The sequence below is a fragment of the Pseudopodoces humilis genome, chromosome 12 (genome assembly GCF_049639895.1).
Source record: "Pseudopodoces humilis isolate 2021_Gansu_Grassland_sample_001 chromosome 12, ASM4963989v1, whole genome shotgun sequence".
NCBI classification, from domain to species: domain Eukaryota; kingdom Metazoa; phylum Chordata; class Aves; order Passeriformes; family Paridae; genus Pseudopodoces; species Pseudopodoces humilis.
In genome coordinates this window covers 14,109,569-14,130,064 of record NC_142211.1, presented here as the reverse complement: position 1 = coordinate 14,130,064, position 20,496 = coordinate 14,109,569, and the positions used below count along the sequence as shown (strand labels likewise).

At 42.1% G+C, this 20,496-nt stretch overlaps 1 pseudogene; it reads left to right on the top strand.

Moving 5' to 3' along the window:
* The first annotated feature begins 11,972 nt into the window (after positions 1–11,972).
* LOC148183402 (endogenous retrovirus group K member 5 Gag polyprotein-like) lies at positions 11,973–12,691 on the top strand (annotated as a pseudogene).
* The last annotated feature ends 7,805 nt before the right edge of the window (positions 12,692–20,496 follow it).

Sequence of the window (20,496 nt, the reverse complement as noted above, 5' to 3'; positions counted from 1 at the left end):
ATCATGTTGGTCAATCAATAAGGCAATTTCTTAATTCATTGATAAGGGATGAGCAAGCAGCGCTGGGGACATGGGGAGTCTCCACTCCACCAACACGTCTGCCTTATCCCTGGTCTCTGCCTCTTTTATAGGCAGTTTCTTTTTGGGCTGTGTCATGCCTTCTGTGCTGGGGTACAAGTCTGGGCAAGCCCAAACATGTTGTCTATCTCCCAAACAGTAGTGGCTGGAAGCCCTCACCAGGTCTGGACAAAGCTCCAACATGTTGCCAGGTTACACTCCTAGCAAGCAGGTAACAGCAGTAACAAGTTCTTACACATTCGCACAAGCCGGCTGTTTTCTTTATACATAAAGATTGGGTACAATTCATAATTATTGGCTAAGCAATTACATAGTGGCAAAAATACGTAACAGCAAAAGCTAGCAATTCACAGCAAAGGGATTTAAACAAAAATAATGAAATCATTATATTTTCCATTGTCTCATGTCCATGTTTTACTTTAAAAGCAGTATTCTTGTTTATACTGATTCCATGGTGTGTTTCCATAATGACATGAATCACTATATAACAGCTCACAGATATTGAACAACTCTGAGTGTGACTGTCCAGACAATTCTTTATCCACTGAGTGGTCCATCCATCAAATCCATGTCTCTCCTGTTTAGAGACAAGGATGTCATGTGGAACAATATCAAATGCTTTGCACAAGTTCAATTAAATGGCATCATCCACTCTTCCCTCTTCCAGCTCCCCTGTAACCCTCTCATAGAAGTCCTCCAAATATATCAGGCAGTATTTGCCCTTAGTGAAGCCATGCTGGCTGTGACCAATCACCTCATTATTTTCTATGTGCCTTAGCATAGTTTCCAGGAGGATCTGCTTCATGATTTTGCCAGGCACTGAGGTGAGACACCATCCTGTAGTTCTCTGGGTCTTCCTTTTTCCTTTTTTAAAAATGGGGGTTATAATTTCCCTTTTCCAGTAAGTGGGAATTTCCCTGGACTGCCTCTGTTTCTCAAATATGATGGATAGTGGCTTAGCCATTTCCTCAGTGTTGGAGATTAGTATTTTTTTCTTTTTTTTTTCCCCTCTCACAGAATTTTCTCTCATCTGTTGCCTAAGACAGGATAGTGATGATACTTAAAAGAGACAAAAGATGTAGCGGAGGGGGAGGGGTGCAGCTGTCTGCACTCTCATAGATTAGGGGCTTTCTCTTGGGAAGGGCAGAGATATCTTGAGATTTTGTCTGGGAAGTGAGGGACTGGCCTTGGCTCCTCTCTCTCTCTCTCTCTCTCTGATCAGAGGGGAGATGGCCGGTCTGCAGTTGCTGTGGGTAAAATTCGCTGCCACTGTGGAGCTTCATCCTTTGCTGCTTCTACCGTGAGTGAGTCTGTGCTCGTAGGAGTGGTTGTTGAACTAGGACCTTATCAAACATCCGATCTCACTTGAAAGGACTCTCACCACCTACTCAGGTGCCTCAGGGGAAAATCCAGGTCCTCAAGCCCCAACCCCTGTCCTAGGGAGTGTCTCCGGGCTGTTTGTGGGAGCTCAGCTGCCCCTGCCCAGCCCCGATGTTTTTCTGCTGCTGCCTTTGGCTTTTTTCATTGCACTTTAACCCAGCACCCTGTGCCTGCTGGGACATCCTGCAGTTGCTGCTATGGCTACAGAGTTTCTGCTTCACTTTGTTTGCCACCAGCTTGTAAGAGATGGTCCAGAAGATTGTCTCATCTGTCTCACAACCATCTCGAGAACAGAGACTAAGACCCTGAATATCACAAGGGACTTGGTATAGGGGCTCGGGCCTAGCTGAGGTGGATGTTTGCCAAGTGATTGTCGCAGGTGGTTGCACGGTACACTGCCCTCATTCCTGCTGGTGAGCAAAGACTTGTGTGTTGTACCCTGCACAATGGATTTCCACGGCACATTGTCCTCATTCCTTCTGGTGAGCAAAGGCTTGTAAGAAGTGGTTTGTGTTGTACTCTACACCTGCCTCCCTGCACAATGGGTTTCATCACAATGGTCATCAATGTCCTCTGTTTTTGGCCCTGTGCCACTCACTTTGTAAAAGACTATAAAAATACACCCCAAACTTGCCTTCCCTTGAGATCTCCCCAACGGACAGAAGACTGAGTCGAAGGACGGCTGAGTGGACATTGACGTTGGTAGCTATAATCCCCTTACTCTCTTTTCCTTATGCTTTGCTTTCTCCTCTTTTCCCTCTATCGCATATTAGTGCTAATGAGCGCTCAATAAAGTGTGTTTTGCTGTTTGAGTCCTTGGTTTGCTGATAATCTTTTGTACTCTAAGATCAAATAAAAGAACCACATCACAAATCCCACCTTGTGGATCGTGACACAGCGCTTCAGAGAATCATTTCCACAGCTGATTTTTTCTCTCTTCACCAAAAATTAATTATTGTAAAACCAGCATATAGTAATAGGTCTAAAGCTAATCTGTTTTGTAAGGTCCCACATGTGTTCCAAAATTTTTGTCAAATTGTTGACTTAAGTTCCCCATGGAACTGGATTTCCTGCAGAGGTTGATATTGGCAAAGAAGCTGTTATAGATGTTGCATTTTGTAGTCTGTCAAAATCTTGCACTAACTTTAAGACTACATTCCCTTTCTTAGGAAAATAAATATAGTTGTTATTATTATTATAAAAATGAAATTATTTGAGGAAGCCCTTGAGCCTATTAGGGGAATTTCTGGGCATATGCCCTGGAAGAGTCTGCCACAGGCTTCAAGAAAGCCTGACTGCTTGTGATGAGACAAAATGCTTTCCCCATGGTCCTATGCAACACTAGGTAAATTTACCTCATCCCCTATAGGTCAGTGACCTTTGCCTTGCCCCTGTGCCCCTAGACTATTGGCCTTTGACCCTATACTTAACCTGAGACACTGCAGGAAATCTTGGTCTTTCTGTCACTGGATCCCTTTGGTGGGGTTGCAATAAACCTCTCTGGAATACTATACAGGAGACCTTTTCCATTTTTCTTTGCTGACGTATCTGTGGTGTGCGTGTGAGTTTTGGATACAATGACTGTGCCAACCCGAGCGGCTTTCTCAAGAGACACTTTGGACTGGTAGCAGCAACAGTATCTTTTTGCCACACTGCTACAATTAATTATCATTTTAATCTAGATTCAGTAGATAATATTCCCCTAGAAAATTATATTCTATACCTAAAACAATAGTTAATTTAAGTACAACTATATTAATTTCAGCAAAATTTTGAGGCTTCCTTTGCCTTGTTGGTTCAACACTGGAAAGTTTCTGGCCATCCAAAAAAGTACTAAAATATCAACATGTACCAGCCCCCATTCTGCCTGGGCAGTTCTGCAAAATCAATTTGCTGATAATCACCTGGTGAATTCTTCTCTTTTACTAGCCCTGGAGATGGCATCCTTCCTTCCATGAGATTATTTTGCAAAGCAAATTACTTGTTTTCCAATAACTGATTGTCTTAGTTTAGGGCAAATTAGGAAGGAAAACTCCAAATGGGGATTTCCCCAGGGAAATGCCTCTCCCCACTAACTGGTCCGGGAAAAGAAAAAAATTCCTTAGAGAGAAGTGGAAAAAGCTGTTTATTTAACAGAAATTGAGTAATATTAAATAATAAAACCTCTTGCTGTTCGATGGGATGGCAAATCTAGGAGGAAAAAAAGTCCTTTTCATGTGGTGTAGCTCGGCTCGCTCAGGTTCTTATCAGTCCCTCCGTCGCTGGAAAATGCCGAGGCCCAGGCCCCGGTGGGCCACAGGCGTGAGCTCCTGGGGTTTGGCTGGGTGTTCAGTCCAGAGCAGGCTTGCACAGATCCAAGAAAATTGGGAAAAAACAAACAAAGGTCCAGGGAACTCCTCTGCCTCAGCTAGCTACAACTAACTAAAAGCCAGAGAGAAGCTCTGTCCCGCTGTCTGTCCGTGCTGCAGACACCACAGTCCAGGAGCGGGATGTGTGGGAGTAATGTTTTTCCTTAACACAAACTGCGTGCTTCTTCTTCCCCCTCTCTTGCTCTCAAAGCCAGTCTTAAAGGTGCAGAACTTAATATATAATATAAACCAGACGATTGGGGATACCAGTATCATAAAGTCACCCCAGGACATTCCACCCCTTATCCCCATATTGTCAACTTATTATCAAAATTAATATATATATATATTTTAACCCTACAACACATACATTATATACAGACAAGGGCATTTATTCATGATCTTCACCCAACCATCAGATCTCCCTGAGGTACACATTGTGTTGTTCCATCTTTCCGCATTATCCACCATGTGCAACCCGGTCCTTGAGCAAAAGCAACTCCACGAATGGGTTGGTCTGTACTTGAAGTAGAATTGATCCAAACTGTCTTTCCTAACAAACCTCTGAGATGTACCGCTGGGACTTTGTCTCCGTCTACTTTATGCAGGGGCTCGGATTGGGCTGGGCCTGCTCGATTGGTGGAACCTCGGGTATTAACTATCCAGGTGGCCTTTGCTAGATGCTGCTCCCAATTTTTGAAAGATCCCCCACCCAACGCTTTCAAGGTAGTCTTTAACAGTCCATTGTACCTCTCCTTTCTCAAAGACCTCTTCAGCCGTCTTTCCCCAAACAATGATGTCATCAATGTACTGCAGATGTTCTGGAGCCTCACCCTTTTCCAGGGCAGCCTGGATCAGTCCATGGCAGATGGTGGGGCTGTGCTTCCACCCCTGGGGCAGTCGGTTCCAGGTGTACTGCACTCCCCTCCACGTGAAGGCAAACTGAGGCCTGCATTCTGCTGCCAGAGGAATGGAGAAAAATGCATTGGCAATGTCAATAGTGGCGTACCACTTCGCTGCCTTGGACTCCAGCTCGTACTGGAGCTCCAGCATGTCCGACACGGCAGCGCTCAGAGGTGGAGTCACTTCATTCAATGCACGATAGTCCACAGTCAATCTCCATTCTCCTTCAGATTTACGCACAGGCCAGATGGGGCTGTTGAAGGGTGAGTGGGTTTTGCTGACCACCCCTTGGCTCTCCAGCTCTCGGATCATCTTGTGGACGGGAATCACAGCATCTCGAGTTGTTCTATATTGTCGGCGGTGCACCGTTGAGGTGGCAATTGGTACTCGCTGTTCTTCCACTTTTAGGAGTCCTACTGCAGATGGGTTCTCTGACAGTCCAGGCAAAGTGTTCAATTGCTTGATGCCCTCTGTCTCTACAGCTGCTATCCCAAATGCCCACCTAAGCCCCTTTGGGTCCTTAAAATACTCACTTCGGAGGTAGTCTATGCCCAAAATGCATGGGGCCTCTGGGCCAGTCACAATGGGGTGTTTCTTCCACTCATTCCCAGTCAGGCTCACATCAGCTTCCACTAAAGTAAAGTCCTGTGATCCCCCTGTCACACCAGCAATAGAAACAGATTCTGCCCCTACATATCTTGATGGGATTAGGGTGCACTGTGCACCAGTGTCAACCAAGGCCTCATATTTTCGTGGTTCTGATGTGCCAGGCCAACGAATCCACACAGTCCAAAAGACACGGTTTTCCCTAGCCTCTACCTGGCTAGAGGCAGGGCCCCTCTAAGACTGGTTATCCTTCTTTCCTTGGGTATATGTCTTGGAGGTTCCTTCAAGGGAGTCAGACATGTCATCATCATACTTGTCAGTTTGACTACAGGCTACTGGAGCGGCTTTCTTTTTGGTAGAGTATCCCCCCTGAGTCTTGCTGTCTTCCAATTCATGCACCCGTTTTGCCAGAGCAGCAGTAGATTTTCCATCCCATCTTTTCATGTTTTCTCCACAGTCACGTAGGAAAAACCACAGCTCAGCTCGTAGCTTTTTCTCTCTATCTGGGGAACTTCTGTGTTGAGTACCAGGGCTCCTGGTCTGTACTGCCGAGACTGGAAGAGGGTCCTCCCTGAGTTTCTTGAGATTCTCCTCTATTTTGTTTTGGAAGTTTTGCATATCTGTTCTCACAGTTGCAATTGTTGCCTGCATGGGGCCATGCACGGTATCTGCATATGCTCGAAGCTTCTTCGCCATATCCAGCACAGTCTCCTCCCGGTCATCCTGCTTCATTGTTGCTAAAGCAGAAGCGTATTCTTGTGGCCCAAGTCGAACAAGTTTTCGCCACATCACAGATGTACATGGCACCAAGTCTGGATTTCTAGTACCTAAGTCACCCACAAAGACAATCTCTACTATTGCCATTTCTCTCAAACGCTGAATGCCTTGTTCTATGGTTTTCCAACTAGTTTGCTGTATATAGAGATCGTCTGCACACAGATATCTTTGTGCCACACTTCTTAGGACCCGTTCCCAGAGACTATAAGGGTCAGCCCCCCTCATCATCTCCTGGTCAATAACCGGATCGTGTGACAGGGACCCCAGATGCCTCGCTTCAGTGCCATCCAGAACTGTAGCCTCACCTGCAGCATCCCACAGATGGACTAACCAACTAATTATAGATTCATCAGGTCGTCGAGTGTAATCTTTTCTCAGGCCACGAAGGTCCTTCAGGGAGAAAGGTTCACCAGTGCCTTCTGATTTTTGATCAGTTGCTGGTCTTGAGGGTCCTTCCCCCGCATCACCATTATCATCATCTACTGGCCGATCGGTTTTGGTTTTGAATTTCATGCCTCTCGTGGCAGGAGCAACAGACACTGGCTTAGGCTCACTGTCTGGTTTGGCTGCTGGCTTGGCTGCAGCCTGAGTGACTGGGGTAGCTGCTGATTTATCTGCCTGCCCTACAGTATCTAGCAGCGTGCGATAAGCATACGCTAGGGCCCAGCTTATTGCAATGATATTTTTCTTCTTAGAATCATCACAGCAATTCTCTTCCAGATATTTCCCTACTTCATCTGGGTTCTGAATTTGTTCACGTGAAAATTCCCAGGCTGGGGGATCAGAAAATTCTTTCAGAGTTCGGCCAATTCTCTCCCATTCTCTACACCAATCAGGATTTCCCACACCTGAGTCTACTTCTGGGGCAGGGGTCTCGTTGGCTCCTCTGGATATCTCAGCCCTCATTCTAGAGAAGTTGCAGACCATATAGAGGAAGCTCAACAGCTGAACTACCAGGAAAGTGACCAGGAATGTGGTATCCTTAACACTCAGGGGAAACTGGATATTCTCAAAGAGGGACATAACAGATTCAAAAGAGAAGAAGGAAAGAAAAGGCTGAAAAGCCTCATCCCCTGGCCTTCCTCTAACAAACTGTGTGCAATTACCAATAAACTCCCAAAATGTGCTACTGGGACTGGGAGGCAGGGTCGGGCGAAGAAACCATAAACCAAACATACCTGACAGAAACTTCAGTAGTTCTATAAACTTCCTATAAATCATTATCACTGAGCCCAGCACAATAACCATTCTAATCCGTGCCCCTCTACTGTGAAAGAGGGCAAAGACAGATATTAAAACCTCAAAAACTTTTAGGGACCAGGTCCACATGAAGGCCTCCACCCCAAGAGACATTATGTATCCAAACAACATGGCTACTGACTGCTTTATCCCAATACAGAATAAATACAACCAACACTCAGTACAGGTTTTTCCACTTTCTCTTGCCCCTGTTCAGGCGCCAAAAAACTGTATTTGTCTTAGTTTAGGGCAAATTAGGAAGGAAAACTCCAAATGGGGATTTCCCCAGGGAAATGCCTCTCCCCACTAACTGGTCCAGGAAAAGAAAAAAATTCCTTAGAGAGAAGTGGAAAAAGCTGTTTATTTAACAGAAATTGAGTAATATTAAATAATAAAACCTCTTGCTGTTCGATGGGATGGCAAATCTAGGAGGAAAAAAAGTCCTTTTCATGTGGTGTAGCTCGGCTTGCTCAGGTTCTTATCAGTCCCTCCGTCGCTGGAAAATGCCGAGGCCCAGGCCCCGGTGGGCCACAGGCGTGAGCTCCTGGGGTTTGGCTGGGTGTTCAGTCCAGAGCAGGCTTGCACAGATCCAAGAAAATTGGGAAAAAACAAACAAAGGTCCAGGGAACTCCTCTGCCTCAGCTAGCTAAAACTAACTAAAAGCCAGAGAGAAGCTCTGTCCCGCTGTCTGTCCGTGCTGCAGACACCACAGTCCAGGAGCGGGATGTGTGGGAGTAATGTTTTTCCTTAACACAAACTGCGCGCTTCTTCTTCCCCCTCTCTTGCTCTCAAAGCCAGTCTTAAAGGTGCAGAACTTAATATATAATATAAACCAGACGATTGGGGATACCAGTATCATAAAGTCACCCCAGGACACTGATGTATTAATTTTTGTTATCTTCATGCTTACTATATTTATCTTCATGCTTACTATATTCCTTTGTAAACCAGTTACCATATTCTCTATATCTTAATGTGTTTCCTGATGTATTAGTTCTGTTATCATATACATTAATTTGGAGGTACAATTACTTACCCACATGAGTTTACCAATCACCTTCTGGGATTTTTTTGTAGCTTCCAATGATGGGGCTAACTGCCTGTCCTGATTTGGTTTTTTGTTCTAAGACTGTCAGGGACTGAAATGATTCATGCCTTAAACATTGTTATAAAAGTTTTGCCCATTAAAGCAAAACTGTGTAAAGCTACAACCACAGAAGCCTCTTGGAACTTTGGACTGGAAGTCAAACTGCTGAGATTAGATAAAGGGAAACCCATTCTTCAATCATCTCAGGGCCAGGGAGAAGTAAGCAAGTAAACAAGGAAAAGAATGAGAGGCAAACCCAGCAGCCATGCTAAGAATCATCTCTGTCTTGTTTTGGGGTGGGGGAGGCCATAATCCACAGACCCATTTGCTGGGAGCAGGTTTGCACAGATTTCCTTCCCGAGGTGGGGAGAAGTTTCAGTGTGTCATAACCTCTGCTCAGGGGCAGTGAACCCATCCTCCCTTATGCAAACTGGCTATGGAATCCCCAACCCCAGGAAGGTTACATCCATGGGACATTCACATGAAGAGCAACTGCGGGGGTGCCTTAATCCATCAAAGAACCCCAAAGTGCCCCCAAGAGTCATTCCTGAGGCCTTGCATTACAGGACTGCATGTGATGCAAAGTGATGCAACAAATCCGGAATAATTTGTAAGAGACAATGGCAACCCTCCCTCCCCCCCCCCTTCCCTGGAGGTGCCTGAGTTTCCCTACCTAGCCTGAACATATATTAATCCATCGGATTCTATGATTTTTGGGGGACCTTCACAACCAAGAAGACCAGCTGGAGAGGATCAACAGAACATTGCTGGGATACATGGATGGTGATATTTTCTTTATTCTGTCTCTGTCACTTTCTGTCCCACTCACCACTGTTCTATTTTTTTCTCTCTCTCATATTTACTATCCAATAAAACCCATACTATTGACTTTGGCATATGGTCTTGATGGCACCTTAATTAGGGCAGAGGCATTTCTAATAACTTCAAAACCAGATCATGACAAGGACATTCAACTTTTTGTTAGATATTAGTGCAAGGATACCTTTTTCAGCAACCTCTTTAACTGTTTTGTCAGCTAATTGATTCCTTGTATTAACTGGGCAGTCTCCAAACTGATGGGCTTTATAAGGGCATCACACCCACTTTTTTCAGCTTTTGCACACTGTAATAGTTGACAAATTTCTTCTTTGTACTTCATAGGAGATCTCTGTGCTGATAACAATCCCCTTCCATGCAGTTTCATTGGTGCATACATTTTTTCCTTCAGTGATTTCTATCACATTGTGTAAGGTCATTCATTCTGCTTTTTGTACTGATGTGTTAAAAGGTAAAACCTGGACTTATATTACCCAAGTCAAGGTTTCCACTGCATACCAAACTGCCTGTAACCTGCTGCTCCCACTGGTGTGCAGGTTCAGTTCTGAGTCCTGGATGGGATCACTCTTGAGATCCTGTCTGCCAGAACACACTTGTTTAATGGCTAACAGGCAGTCATGGCACAAAAGTCTCTGGGCTTCTTCTGAAGCCAGGAGAAACATGGCTGGGGTTTAAAGTAGTGGTTACCTTAAGCTCAACATTGTGGAGAGGGCCCACAGTGAGCTGGGGGTCAGACAAAAGAGTCAACAGAAAGAAGAAGCCAGCAGGATTCCTGTGTGTCTGTGAGACGAAAAAGAATATAAAGGTAGAAGAAAACAAAGAACATCTCCGCTGCGAAAAATACCATGGAAAAACAGGATTTATCTGTATTTTGGATTTTTGGGGATGCTTTCTCAAAACAGTGCTTCCACCAATGGATTTGAGGGGCGGTGCAATGATGGCCAATGGGATGGGATGCACTATGGAGTCAGAAGGGTATAAAAATGCTATGTATGGGCGCAATAAAAAAAACTTGGATAAAGCTTCTTAAGGATCTGCTTTGTGTTATGTCTGCTGGGACAACTACATCCGGTGACCACCGACATGAAGTGCAAGAGACCTATAGGGCAATGAACCGGGAGAGCACAGCTCCACAGGACTAGAGAGCAGTGAGGGTAGATGCAGAAGGGGGTCCGTGTGGGAAACAGAAAAATGGAAACTCCTACTGACACTGAAGGGTTTGATTTACAGATGTGTGTGTACATGATCTATCAGTTTATTGGCCGAAGAACAAGCACAGTGCAGAAAAATTAGGCAAAGGTGATAGGTTATTAAGTAGAAACAAGTTTTGTGTTAACTGTCTATTTGACCAAAATGTTATATAGTGCTGTGTGAAGAGAAAACCTGTGACTACCTTTAAGCTATGGCTGACTTGTTGCTTCTCTCCAAATCTCACGACTTCGAGACTAATATCTTATCTGGCTTTCTTGAGCATTATATAATCTTAAATAACATGGTGGTCCCATCTCTCATTTTTCATCTCTACAGGACCAGGCCTGAATTTGACACCCAGAGTGGGTACTCCAGGTGAACCGCGGGGAACACAGACCGGTGAAGCCTCTGACATCTGGAATATCCATCCAGCTGAGCCGTCGGTTAGAGGAAAATGGAGTCGAATTTATCAAGAGAAGACCACACGGTTTTGCCTACACAAAAACTTTGCTTCAAAGCAGAGATTAAAATTACAGACTATGCTCTTCGTCGCATGTTATTATGGGCTAAATCTCAGAATTTCAACATTGATGTAAATACAGCTTTTACCATTAGGTCATGGGAAGCCGTTGGGAACAGACTGACATGTGATATCACAGGGGGATAAAGCAGCTGCAAATTTAGCTACGACTTGGAGACAGCTTTATGATACGTTAAGAGAATGGAGAATGGAGCAAGACATGGAATGAGAGCCAGGGCAAGGCATGGGAGTTGCTGGGGAACAACAGATAGCTGAGGTTCAGTCTGGTGCCGTGCCGCTCCCTAGGGGACAGCCTGTGGGAGTTGCTTCAGTGGGGGCTTCACCAGGGTCAGCTGATGTGGGGACTGAGCAGCCACAGAGCAATACCCCTCAATATTTGTCTCCGAGAGACTATGTGCAACCAGTGTATCCTTCTCCTGCACAGCAGGAGTTAAATGCGAGGCATGAATACGTTACTCCTGCCTGGAAGTTAGCGGAGATGTCCTTGAGAGAGACACAAGCCCAGCCATCTGCCCCACTGCTTTCTTCTGAGTCATATGAAGGAACAGAGTTGTTAAGAGCCTTTCCCCCATTACCTGATTCTGATAGTGAGGATGATGAATTGCCAGAAATGAGAAACTCTGGCCAGGAGCATGCATCTGCTTCTCATAAATCTTGTAGTAGATCTAAGTTTGCTGCTCCCTGGACTTTACCTTCTTGTCCAGTGTCTGTGATGCCTTGCTACCCTGCCTGGTTTTGGGAACTTTTCAAGAAAAAGGCAATGGAGATGGGTAATTGGGACTTAATAGAAAAAATAGGTCTGCCAAGAATGACTGATATGCCGAGTGCTGATACAAATGTTGTTAGTAATGATCTCATAGCCTTTCCTGTTATTAAAGCAATTCCTAACACAGGACAGAATGATACGCATCAGGCATTTGCCTGGCGAGTTGTTCAGAACCTTCAGTCAAAGGTCACTCAATTTGGTATTAATTCCTCTGAGATAATGCAATTGATTTGTATTATTAATGTTGATACACTTGCTCCGTATGATATAAGACACCTTGCTACGATTTTGTTTCAACCTGTACAGTATGGTATATTTCAAAATACATGGAGGCAGTTAGTCCAGGGAGTTGCCCTAAATAATATGCAACTCCCACAGCAAGAACCTCATCATGCAGTGGGAGTTGATGCCTTAATGGGCACTGGGCCTTTTAATAACCCAGAATTACAGGCCAGGTGGGTTCCTTTAGTTTTGGCACAGGCCCAACAAATAGGCATGCATGCTTTAATTAAAACAATGGAGATGGCAGCTCCAAAACAGAAATATGTTACTATACAACAAACGGGGGAAAGGAACCATTTTTACAATTTGTAAAAAAACTTGCTGCAGCCCTTGAGAATCAGGTAGATGATGAAAACTTGAGGCAGATTCTATGTAAGCAGCTGGCAACAGACAAGGCAAATGAGGATTGTCTAAAGATTATCAAAAGGTTGCCATGAGACTTCTCGTTACCTGACATTGTAACTGCTTGCTCAAAAGTTGGCACAGTTGAGCATAAAATGTCTGCTTTGGCAGTCGTTTTAAAGCCTCCACAGAAATGTTTTACTTGTGGAAAGCAAGGACACTTAATGGCACAATGCCCAAAAAATAATGAGCAAAAGGTGAAACCTAAAACAAATCGTAGCTGTAACATTTCAAGCTGTGAAACTGCATATTGATGTTAAAAGTGCTACTGATGTACAAAAACTGGTTGGTTCAGTAGGCTGGATTAGATCATATTCAGGGATAACTAATCATCAAATGCAACCTTTGTTTGGATTGTTATCAGGAATCACTTCCCCTACTGATGAGAGGCGATTGACACCTGCAGAACAAAGGCCATAGAGGAAATTGAGATAGCCCTGACATACAGATTTGTTAATAGGATAGATATCTCTGTTGGTGTGCAATTGTTTCTTTTGAAGGATGGTGAAATACCATGTGGAATATTATGCTAATGGAATGATGAGTGGGAAGACAAACTGCACATTTTGGAATGGACATTTTTATCTTTCGGATCTCTGAAAACAGCTCCAGGACTTTATGAACTTCCAGATATCATCATGGAAGGTTGTGAGTTGTTGGGGTGCGACATTGGTAGCTGGGTTCTTTTTCCCCAGGACTGAGATTGACGAGAGAGAGACTGTTTTATCGTGTTCGGGCTTAGTTGTTTATTCTTTCCTTATCTATATCACATAATGGAAAACCACTCAGACTATTCACTGAGTTCTCATAGAGATATAGCAAATGTCATTTATTTCTAACTTTAGCACACTTTTTTAGGGTCCTACAGGGTTCACGCAGCTTAAGCTACTATTGGTCAATACATATTGTTTAACATTCTTTTCCTTATACACAATACCACTGTTTTTCTTTATTCTTGCTGTTCCAGGAGAGTTTCAAGGACACTGCCCTTAGAATTGTTGCCTGGATTGAAAGCTGGGTTTTGAAGACAGGTTTTGACTAAAATATCATGCCTTTGTTCTACTAAAATATTCACTACAATTCCCCTTTTTTCTTTTTGCACAACCCAGGCTTTGGATGCGTTTAGTTTCAGACCTTTACAGATACAGGATAACATACAGCTTACAATAACTATTTCTATTAATACTATAACAAGAATTCATCTCTCTTCTAGTACAAGAGATTTTAACTACTTAATGCTTTAACTGGTTAACCAACTTCTATTGGGGTCATCAACTTCTTTCAGGGCGTGTAACCTGTTTTGCAGCTGTTTTAGCTGTTCATGGATAGAGACTGAGTGGTTAGAAAGATTTATACAACACATTCTTTTAAATCTTAAAACAGAGAATAACTGAAGAAAATTGGTAGAGATACAACATTATGATGATAACATAAAACTTTTGCTGGCACACTGTCTGTGTAGTTTTCAGACACAACTGTGTCCTGGCAGCTCCACTTCTGATCTTGTTTAGAGTACTAAGGCTGTATGGTGACTTCTCTATTCACTGTGTCTCATGTTTTCAGAGGCAGACAGTCTGGTCAGATGAACAGGTGACTTTTTTGAACTTGTCAATAAAACATAGGCACTTCTCTCCTTAAAGTTAATGAATCATTTTGGCTTAGCTGTGGTACACTTAATTGTAAAATCCGAATATATGATCTTTCTAAATTTTTGATGTAAATATTTCATTATTCAAAATAAGTTGTGGTCTTAATTTCTAATGCACATACTACATTAATCAAATGCTTTTAGCGTATCAGTTTCTTTTGTTTTTAAAAGTGAGATGTACTTTTATCATACATATTAATATCAACAAAAAAACTATACACATAATGAACGAAGAACCTACAGCAGTCAGAAATCAGTCAGATAATAAACATAATTAATAACATATGTGATACAGAATTACTATTAACCACTAAAACACTGCACCAGCATCTCATAGTCTGCAAATAACAAAATCAGTGAAGGACTGGATAACCACCTCAGGAAATGATTCTCCACTTTGAAGCCCACTTCAAAATTGATCCAACTGTCATATTAATAGGGTCAAATTGCCAAGTCAAAAGTGACTCAAATACTGATTTGGTGTAGAAAACATATGGTCTATTGGCAAACATTCCATCCAGGTAAAGTCAAGGCTTGGCCAGGGCCTTAGGCTTTAAACTGGAAAGATGTCTCTTAACTCATTTTCAAAACAAGGTTCTTAATAATAGCAGCTATGAGATGCTTAAAGCACAGCAAACTGTTGAAATGCATTTGTACAAAGCAAATGATCAGAAGTCTTAGGCAACAGACCAATTAAACAATTTAGCAGTTGGCTTAATCTGAAGTTTCTCTCTTGGCAGCTGACTTTCAGCAATGATACATTTTCTTGGAATTCTGGAAGCACTGAAAAATAATAAAGCTACACTGGATTAGGCAAAAGCAAGTCTTCTTAAACAAGAAAATGAGTAAAAACCAAGAAAACTTTGTATAGGAGCAGCTATATATCTTGTTTACCAAGATGCATCTATAGTTAAAAAAAAAATAGATCTCAAATGACACGTGTCTAAAAAGTAGTTACACAAAGATATGTTCAAATATATGAAAAGCAGGCTATAAATACAACAATGACACTCTATAGATAATACTCATCATGAAAATCCATAAATTCACATTATACAATGAATATGTCAGCAGTAAGTGTCTGAGTAAATCAAGATAATATTTTTAGAACATTCATGTCTTAATGACCAAAAATGAAATAAGGTAAAAAACTTGTAAATTTCCTAGTAAATAACAGTCACTATTCTTTTGTGTTATCTATAGAAAACAAAAGCAGCAGAGATTGTAAGAAATAAATTAAACCTTTGATGAAATGAAGGATGCAACAGACTATCGTCTTCTCTCTACAAGCAGGTGTTTATAAGTGTTCCATCACAGATGTTTCAATCGTAGTCATCTTCATCTCTCTAGGAAAATAACTACACTTTGCAGTTGAGACAAGTGTCTTCTAACAAAACATGAGACAATTTAAATTATACAATATTCAAGCCTAGTAGAAATTATGACAGAAGGAAATAACAAAACTTAACCTTAAAAGAATACAAAAGTGATAAAACTTAAAAACATTCAGACCTAAACATAGTGAAACTTAACTTTGCTTAATTTTATCAACACTTAATTTGTATCAAATGAAAACAACTCAATCTTACTCTATTATTACAAAAAAGATAACTGAAAGCTTGATATATAACTTTTGAACATAATAGTAACATGGATTTACTATAGAGATTATAAGGATGTAACAAATACATCACAGTTCCATGTCATCTGGCTTTGAGAATAACTCACAATAATTACAGCTGTTACTAAAAATACTTATTCATAGTAGGAATTGCTTGGTATATGCTTAAGTTGGTTAGGATTTTTAAAGTGCAGTTTTACTAGAGAAAAACTACAACAACACAGGATTTGACAAGTTGCCATTCAGCTTTTGTAGCACTTTTCAAAAACATCAATGTTGCTCTGTTAGGAACGGCTGGGATCAAGCGACACAGACTCTCATGGAGTCGGTTAGGAGAATTTTTCTAGTTTATTGCTTCAGGTCTCTTTATAGACCGATACGTGGAAAGTACAGAAAGGAAACTCTTATTGGTTAGTAAACCACTACATCACCATCATTGGTCAGTGGGGCTCACCACCCCCCTGACTTTCTCCTACAAAGAAAACAAGGGATAGAAAACAACACCTGCAAGGCTGTTTTCTGTCCCTGAGGATTGTTTTAATTCTTTCTCATGTTTTTCCCAGACTACTTTCTCAGGCAAGACTGAGGAGCTATGCGGCCTGTAATTTCTACAGGCACTCTGGTTCAGATTTAGCATCCATACATCAAGTCTAATTTTTAATGAAAATCTGAAGTCCAAATTGGTATATATGCTGTTACATGTGTTTTTTATAACAAAAAGGCTCACAATGAAAGTACCTTATTAAAATTGTGGAAAAAACAAATGGGTAATGTATGGTTAGCTTAACTTTGTCTTGTACAGTGAAGCTCTCCTAGCTAATTATTTTTGAAACCATTAATATCTTCTGTAGATAACATTAATTGGAAGGTCATTTTATTAGTAGCTGTAAATCATTCAATATTTTGATATTAGGTTTTAAAACTAATTATTGCAAGGTATCTTTTTACTTCTGTTAATATTTACTCTAAGCATTTCTAAAGAGGGGTTTTTTGAATTTTCTAAGGAGTCACAGTATTTTCTCCAGTAAAACTCTAAAACTGCAAGAACTCATAATTACTTAAAACCACAAAATTATCTCTAAAAGGGTATATAAAGACATTTTAAGAAAACAATGAATCATGACTTTTAACAAACTGGGTACTATCCCGGTGCTTCTTCTTAGAGAGGGAGCGGGGGGAGGGGGGGTGAACTGGCCCGCTCTGCTGCTGTTCTGCTGCTGTGATGCAGGTAGAATTATGGGGTTTGCAGCCTGAGCAGATCTTGCTTTCATGTCTTTTAAGGTATTAATTACAATCTGCCATATCAGACCATAAAACAGAGTATCCTTGCTTTTCCTCGTAATTGTTTTCTCCCAAAACTGGTCTCCTATTTCTCTCCATTCTTCCACTACAAAAAGCAGTGAAGGCATTTTCAATCTTCCGTTTTCTCTAGTCCATACTACTAGCTTTTCAAGGTTTTTATCCTTTACTGCTTCCTCTTGTTTAATGAGTATGCTTTGAAGCAGTTTGTTCTGCCTCAAATTCAATTTCCATGCGAGCAGCCCTAGACAGGGGAAGGGTCGCGACGCCTCTCTTCTGAGTGCCAAAGCATAACCGCCTCTGGTCTTCCCTCTCAGGCTCCTCCGTCTCCGGCTTTCCCCAGCTTAGGTTCACTTCCATGTCCAACCGCCATGCAAACCCGCCACCCATCTTTGATCCACTTCCACATCTAAACGCCTTGCTAATCCGGTCCACCAGTCCTGGTCCACTTCCACGTCTAACCGCTGTGTGAACCTGCCGAGTTGGTACCCTTTGCCTGCAAAAGGTCCCTGTTCAGAGCGCCAGGTAATGGGAAACCACTCAGACTATTCACTGAGTCCTCATAGAAGTATAAAGAACATCATTTATTTCTATCTTTAGCACACTTTTTTAAGGTTCTACAGGGTTTGCGCAGCTTAAAAAGCTACTATCGGCTAATACATATTGTTTAACATTCTTTTCCTTATACACAATGCCACTGTTTTTCTTTATTCTTGCTGTTCCAGGAGAGTTTCAAGGATACTGCCCTTAGAATTGTTGCCTGGATTGAAAGCTGGGTTGTGCAGACAGGCTTTGACTAAAATATCTTGCTTTTGCTCTGTTAAAATGTTTTCCTACAGTTACATATATACAGAGTACAAGGAGCTATATACACTAAGATAGAAAGGTGCAAAATGGAGAATGAAGAATGTCTCCAAGATCTTTTATGTGTCTATTTGTCTAATAATCAAATGCCAAGTAAGTTATTTTTAGTGACCCAATGACCCTTCACCTGTGTGCTGCACTGTGGCATTTTCTATCCAATCACTCATTATTACCCAAAAACCCTTAGAAGAAGAACATAAAGAAGGAAGAAGAAGGACAAAGGGACAACACCTTAAGCCCTCCATCTTGTCTCTTATTTTCTAAAATAGCTTAAACCTTAAACTCTAACTTTCTCACCCAGTGACTTCAGAAAACTCTATCTAACCTACACATTCACATTCGCACTTTCTCTACTTAACTTTAACAGCTGTCTCCGTGTTGTTATGTGAAACTCAGTGCTCTCTTGGGTGTCAGAGCCAGGCACCACAGATAAAGGCCTATTTTCTGTGCTTCTGACCCCAGCAGTGAGTGTTGTCATAGAATTTTGGGCTGTGATCCAATGCGGTGCCAGAATTTCCCCAGCCAGATCCTGGCACCAGGCCAAGAGTGAGCTGCTCCTGAAAAGCAGGGCAGCTTAGGGCTTATGCTCTATGGCACAGGCTGTCCAGCATCGAGGGCAGGAGTAAGGATGAGGGAGAGGTCTTCCATGTGGCTTCCAAAAGAGACTTATTCTTTTGAAGGTTCCAGGGGGGAAAGACAAAAGATACAGGGCTGCAGCAACTTATATGCTGGGGAGGAGCAAGGAGAGTGTACAAATAATAAACCAATAGGGAAGACTTAGGGGAGGAGCACATGGCGGGGTTACATAATACATAAACCAATGGGGAACACAAGGGGAGGAGAGTGGGGCACATGGTCCAATGGGGCTTGAAGGAATAGGAGAATTCCAAAGGGGGAAGTCCAGGCAGGGGGTTGGCACAAGGGAGGATTGACACCTTAATGGGAGGGGGAACAGGGAACATTCAGGATCAAGGGGCAGATATCAGGGTGGATTGGCAACCGGGGTAAGAGGGCACAACTGGGACTTAAGTATTAAGAAGGTGGGGGTACAACTTAACAATACAGAAGGTAATTGAATCAAATATAATGAACAGCAATGCACCACAACAGTGATCCTGTAACTACTGTGATACCTGTGCAGCAATGGCATTTTGAATGGTGTTTTCAAAATATTCATGAATTGCAATTTGCTTTGTCTCATTTTACTGGCCAAATAACATATCATTTACCTTCTCATTCTATCTTGACTTTGACCAGAAAGATTCCTTTTGAAGGGAAACAAATTTGTTCCCCTGTTCCAGCGGAAGGTATGACAGTTTTTACAGATGGGTCAGGGAAAACTGGAAAAGCAGCTGTGGCCTGGAAAAAAGATGATCACTGGGAATATTAAGTGATGACTCAACAAGGTTCTCCTCAATTAGTTGAACTACGTGCTGTGCTTTTGGCATTTACTTTGTTTCCTAATTCTGTAAATATAATTACTGACTCTGTTTATGTTGTTAATTTGGTATAAACATTTAGATCAGGCTGTTATACAATATTCAGGAGAAACAATTATTTACAATGTTGTTGAAATGATGGACTGCTATTCGTAGCAGAAAACATCCTTAATTCATTATACATATTCATAGCCATACACCATTACCTGGATTCTTTGTTAAAGGCAATGCCTATGTGGATTCTCTTGTAGCTGCTGTAGCAGTCAAAACTGTTCCTAATGTGTTACAACAAGCAGTTTTGTCTCATCAGTTTTTTCATCAAGCTGCTCAGGAATTGCAGCAGCAATTTAAATTGTCACATAGTGAAACAAAGTAAATTCTAGCTTCTTGTCCTGTCACGACTCACATTCCTCAATATTATGGTGTTGGAGTCTGAGGCACAGAGTGCATGCCCTTATCTCTGATACCTTGCTATTATTACTTTGTCTCCAGCCTCTCTGTTACCACTGTCTACCCCGCAGCAGCCAGGGAGGCTGGGGAGATAGTTTAGCTTGCCAGAGGAGACCCTAAAAACGAGGCTCTTTCCCTTTGCTGAGATGGCAGTCTCTCCTTTATTTCTTGGGATCTTTTGGAGTGAAGTTGCAGGGGGAAACAAGGAAGAGGTATTGATAAGCACCCCTTTTTCAAGGCAGGGGAAAGGGGTGGGGGGAATTTACACAACTAATAAGGGGACCTGGGGAGAACAAAATAAGGGAAAGAACTTACATGTCTACATTTTCAGGGGTACATTCATTGGGTCATACCATTTTTCCTAACTGCATTACAACATGTCACCCTTTCTTATTATATAAAATTTTTATTGAAGGGTTGTGAGATCATTTTTATACCGGTCACGAGTTTGTCCACCACTTGTGATTGACGGGCCGGTCCAGTTGCTTCTGGTCCTCTAGCTCTATGTGGTTGATCTCTGAGGTAGTAGATACTAATTTCTTGAGAGCTTTTAAAACTAAACAACGGACAATCCCAAATGCTACCACGATTAGAAACAGAACAACAAAAAACAACAAGATTGTTTTGATTATCGAGGTCCACCATCCTGTGAGTCCCCAGTCTTTGAACAGCTCACTAAACCAGTCTTCAGCTTCTTGCTTCACTTGTCCGATCAAGTTTTTCATCTCTCGGAGGACT